Genomic DNA, 6,000 nt, shown 5'->3' on the forward strand with positions numbered 1-6,000 from the left:
CCTCAAAAAAAAAGATTGTTCATGTCAGTCTGACATATAATTCTATATAACTGTTTTGTCTCATGATGATGAGATATCAACAATAAAATAGCTAGTTTTACAGTCATACAAAAAATTTCCCGTTTTGACTTCACAATTATCCAGCATCAGCTTTAAAGTCCAGAATTTTTACTAATACACAAACGTGTTATTGATTACTGACATCCCATAGCTGACACACCGGAATGACAGTGTCTGGAAACTAAATCAAGATCCTGACCCAAGGATCTCTCTTTATCTGCCCATTTACCTGCAGCCTGTGGCTCCCCTTCCCCCACATGACCAGGAGTCCTGGAATCTGCTCTTCCCAGTCAGAGTGCCAGATACTGAAGTGGTAGAAACTTTGGGCCTTACGGCTAGGACTTTCACCTCTCTAAAGGGAAGGGGCCAGAGCTGGGAGATTCCTGTCATCCAGAGGAAAAGGAGGAAGCTGCTTAAGAAGCTGACGCCCTTTTGGGCAAATGTAGGAAATGTTACACTTAAGGCTGGGCATGGTGGCTCACACCTGTAAGTCCAGCACTTTGGGAGGCCAAGGCGGCCAGATCACCTGAGGTCAGGAGTTCGAGACCAGCCTGACCAACATGGAGAAACCCCGTCTCTACTATAAATACAAAATTAGCTGGGTGTACTCCAGCCTCGGCAATAAGAGTGAAACTCTCTCAAAAAGAAAGAAGAGAAAAGAAGTACTACACTTAGAGAGGCTGCTTTGCCTCTCCCTGTCCTTTTGCCAAAGCACCTAACTTTGCCGAAAATAACTTGCCACACCTTTTAATTGCCTAAAGTTCAACCAAAACCAAGCCTTTCATTTCATAAAAGAGGTAAGTCTTAAATAACAGGTACTTGGGAGAGTTGAAAGCTTGGGCTACAGGCAGACTGTAATGATACCAGATCTTTTCCTGTTTTCCCAGAGCTGAGTTTGGGATGGAGATTGCATCAAAGGAGCCTGATGCTCTGCCACTAGCCTTCTGTGCATACATTTATTAGCATCTGGTCAAAGAGAGGGTCTCAGAATTGTAGAACTGAAAGAGACCTTAGAGGTCATCTAGTTCACCCCTCATTTACATATAGGAAGTAGGGATGTTGTTTGTCTGGTTTACTGCTGCATCCTCAGTACCTAGGGTACTACTTGGCACATAGTAGGTATATCATAGGTCTCTGCTGAGTGAATGACATAGGAATTTGTGTGTTACCTTTATTTTAGAAGCTACTAGCTATTTCTAAGCCAGGCGCTATGGCTCACGCCTATAATCCCAGCACTTTGGGAGGGCGAGGCTGGAGGATCACCTGAGGTCAGGAGTTCAAGACCAGCCTGGCCAACATGGCAAAACCCCGTCTCTACTAAAAATACAAAAATTAGCCGGGTGTGGTGGTGGGTACCTGTAATCCCAGTCTCATGGGAGCCTGAGGCAGGAGATTGGTTTGAACCTGGGAGGGAGATTGCAGTGAGCCAAGATCACTCCACTGTACTCAAGCCTGGGTGACAGAGTGAGATTCCGTCTCAAAATAAATAAATAAATAAAAGAAACTACTAGCTATTTCTAGGGCAAAATCCATAGTAGAGTAATCCCTGAGGTAATTCAGATAGTTAATAGGCAGAGCCAAGACTCACCCAGATCTCAGCCCAGAGCGCCTATAACGTCACCCTGACAGGTGAAGGCTGTGGAACAAATGGAAGCTGTTCCAAAGCATTCATATCTCATATGATCCCATCCACACGATGAGCCAAGGCAGAGGGCACCGGTGGTTCCCTACCGTCATGGGCTCTGGCCATGGGCCTGGTGGTAGGGTCATATGTCAGCATCTACGACCTAGTCTCACCTCACAGGTACTCTAATTTCTTCTGTCTGTCAAGTTTCCCAAGGAGGAGTTTTCCCAAATCAGCCTGGTTCTTTTTATAATATAAGCTATTTAGAGGCCAGGCATGGTGGCTCACGCCTGTAATTCCAGCATTTTGGGAGGCCAAGGCGGGCAGATCACCTGAGGTCGGGAGTTCTAGGCCAGCCTGGCTAACATAGTGAAACCCCATCCCTAATAAAAATACAAAAATTAGGTGAGGCCAGGTACGGTGGCTCACACCTGTAATCCCAGCACTTTGGGAGGCTGAGGTGGGCAGATGACCTGAGGTCAGGAGTTTGAGACCAGCCTGGTCAATGTGGCGAAATTCTGTTTCTACTAAAAATACAAAAATTAGCTGGTGTGGTAGTGCACATCTGTAATCCCAACTACTCGGGAGGCTGAGGTGGGAGAATCTCTAGAACCCAGGAGCCAGAGGTTGCAGTGAGCCGAGATCATACCACTGCACTCCAGCCTGTGAGACAGAGTGAGACACTGTCTCAGAAAAAAAAAAAAAATAGCCATGTGTGGTGGCACACGCCTGAATCCCGCTTACCCAGGAGGCTGAGGCAGGAGAATCTGTAGAACCTGGGAGGTGGAGGTTGCAGTGAGCCAAGACCACACCACTACATTCCAGCCTGGGTGACAGTGAGACTCCGTCTCAAAAAAAAAAAAACCCTGTTTAGAGCAGGTAATGAAACAACATACAATTTGTTACTAACAGTAATAGAGAGGATGTTCCTTTCCAAATGTCTGTCATTCTTTTCAGCAGACACTTAGCTCTGTGTGTCTAGTGTGTGCTAGATGCCAAGGATATGCTGTAAAACAAGACCCAGTCATCAACCTCAAGAAGTTTACAAATAAATATTAAGAGGGACAGAAAGGTCATTTAAAGTGTAATAACTGCTCTAATAGGGAAAGCATGAGGTGCTGGACAATACCATAGCAGAGACAACTAATCCAGCTGGGCCAGGCATCAGAGAAGGCTTTAATGAAGGATGAGGTTTAGGCTGAGACCTGAAGAAAAAGTAAGTGGGGTGGGAAGGAAGGACTTTATACGTGGAGGGAATACAATTTTCAGAGGCCCAAGGGTGGGAAAGGGCATCCTACCTTTGTAGGGCTGCGGGTGGGTCATTATGATTGATTCATAGGTGATAAGGGCAAGAATAAGGCAGAGGGTAGGACTCGTGGGCTCTGCTAAGGAATCTGAAATTCAACCAGAGGACAGTGGGGAACCACTGAAGAGCTTGAGGCAGGAGCATAACAAGATCTGGTTATACTTCAGATAATTTACTGGGAGGCAGTGGTGGAGAATTGGTGGTGGCGAGAGCCAGATTCCTCAGGAAGCCTTTGAGGTCATCCAGGTAAGAGATGACTATAGGCCAAATTAAAGATGAGCGCAGTGGCTCATGCCTGTAATCCCAGCACTTTGGGAGGCTGAGGCAGGCAGATCACTTGAGGTCAGAAATTCGAGACCAGCCTAGCCAACACAGTGAAACTCCATCTCTACAAAAATACAAAAATTAGCCGGGCATGATGGTGGGTACCTGTAATCCCAGCTACCCAGGAGGCTGAGGCAGAAGAATCGCTTGAACCCAGGAGACAGAGGTTGCAGTGAGCCAAGATCATGCCATTGCACTCCAGCCTGGACGACAGAGACTCCTTCTCAAAAAAAAGACAGAGGATGGATTTGATTTGAGAAGTGGCAGGGGGTAGTGGGGCTCACACCTGTAATCCCACACTTTGGGAGGCCCAAGTGGGAGGATCGCTTGAGGCCAGGAGTGAAGACCAGCCTGGCCAACGTAGCAAGACCCCCACCTCTACAAAAAAATGTACAAATTAGCCAGGCATGGTGGCACACACCTGTAGTTCTAGTTACTGCAGAGACCGAGGCAGGAGGACTGCTTGAGCCCAGGAGGTCAAGGCTGGGGTAAGTTATGATGGTGCTATTGCCTGGGTGACAGAGCGAGACCGTGTCTCAAAAACAAAAAAATGCCGGTACAGTGGTTCATGCCTGTAATCCCAGCACTTTGGGAGATGGAGGCAGGCAGATCACATGAGGCCAGGAAGTTCGAGACCAGCCTGGCCAACATGGTGAAACCCCATATCTACAAAAAAGAGAAAAATTAGCCGGGCATGGTGGTGGGCACCTATACTCCCAGCTACTCAGGAGACTGAGGCAGGAAAATTGCTTGAACCTGGGAGTCAGAGGTTGCAGTGAGCAGAGATTGTGCCATTGCACTCCAGCCTGGGCCAGAGCGAGACTCAAAAAAAAAAAAAAAAGACGTGTAATATACAGGATTTGGTGACTGGTAGAACTTGGATAACTCAGAGGACGCCCAAGTTTTCTTGCGTCAGGAGCTGAGGGACTAGTGGTACCATTCACTGAGATAGGGGTACAGAGAGGGCAGCAGGCTACAGAGATGTTCAAGAGGCAGGTGACTCCACGGGTCTATAGTCTGGAGAGTGAGCTGGGCTGGAGTTAGATTTGGGACTCACCAGTCTGGAGGTGTTTATTAAGACCATGGTGGAGAGTGGATAGATGTCCAGGGAGAGAGCCCATGGAGTGAGGAGAGAATCACACCAGGGAGGGATCCTCAGGGCATGCTGACATGTAAGGAACAGGCAAAGCAGGAAGATCCCAGAGATAGGGAACAAGGAATACGGTCTCACAGAAACCCAGGGGAAAGCACATTTTGAGAAGAAGGCTGCAAATAGCAATATATGGTGCAGCCAAGCAATTGAGATAAGGGATTAACAAGGCCCACTGCAACCTCCGCCTCCCGGGTTCAAGCGATTCTCCTGCTTCAGCCCCCCAAATAGCTGAGACTACAGGTGCCCGCCACCACGCCCAGCTAATTTTGTGTTTTTAGTAGAGACACAGTTTCACCATGTTGGCCAGGCTGGCCTCTAACTCCTTACCTCAGGTGATCCACCCACCTCGGCCTCCAAAGTGCTGGGATTATAGACATGAGCCGCGACTCCCTGCCGTTGGGATGTTACCATGGAGACTGTTGGTGACTTTTTTTTTTTTTTTTTTTTTGGAGACAGCATCTCACTCTGCCACCCAGGTTGGAGTGCAGTGGTGTGAGATCACAGCTCACTGTAACCTTGCCCTCCCAGGCTCAAGCAATCCTCCCATCTCAGTCTCCTGATTAGCTGAGACTACAGGTGCATGCCACCACGCCTGGCTAATTTTTGTATTTTCAGTAGAGATATGGTTTGCCATGTTACCCAGGCTAGTCTCAGACTCCTGAGCTCAAGCAGTCCTCCCGCCCCGGCCTCCCAAAGTGCTGGGATTACAGGCCTTAGCCACCGTGCCTAGCTGGTGACCTTTTCTTAAGAGTAGCCATCTCTGCATAGCAGAGACAGAGCCAGAATGCTGTGGGGAAGAGTGGGGTGGGGGAGAAGTGGGGCTAAATCCGGGCAACACTTTCCAGAAGTTCAACGGGAAGGGGAGGCAAAAATGAGGGACTGAGAGGGGGACAGCTAAAGGAGAATGCATAGTGAAGAGCTCATTTTTTTCTTTTACGATGGGAGAGGTCAAAAAAAAAAGGGGGATGATTGGCCGAGCACGGTGGCTCACGCCTGTAATCCCAGCACTTTGAGAGGCCGAGGCGGGTGGATTACCTGAGGTTAGGAGTTCCAGACCAGCCTGGGCAACATGGCAAAACCCCGTCTCTCTACTAAAAGAACAAAAATTATCCGGGCATGGTGGCAGGCTCCTGTAATCCCAGATACTCAGGAGGCTGAGACAGGAGAATCACTTGAACCTGGGAGGCGGAGGTTGTGGTGAGCCGAGTTGGCGCCATTGCACTCCAGCCTGGGCAACAAGAGTGAAACTCCATCTCAAAAAAAGAAAAGAAAAGGGATAATTGATGGACGGATCCCTGAGAAAGTGGGAGGAGGTGGGAGCCAAAGCCTGGCTGGCATGAGGCAGGAGAACAGGATGATGCTGATGTGGGTAATTGTGTAGGAGAGGCAGCAGGAAGAGGGGGCATTCCCATCCAATGGCCTCTATTTTCTCAGTAAAGGAGAGGCAAGTTGGCCTACTGCCCGTGTCCTAAGGTCAGAAGGCTTGCCAAGCCCAATCAGGAGCCTGTTGCAGTGAGAGGCCTTGCATTTGCA

Source organism: Piliocolobus tephrosceles, chromosome 9, assembly GCF_002776525.5.
Source record: "Piliocolobus tephrosceles isolate RC106 chromosome 9, ASM277652v3, whole genome shotgun sequence".
Classification (NCBI taxonomy): Eukaryota; Metazoa; Chordata; class Mammalia; order Primates; family Cercopithecidae; genus Piliocolobus; species Piliocolobus tephrosceles.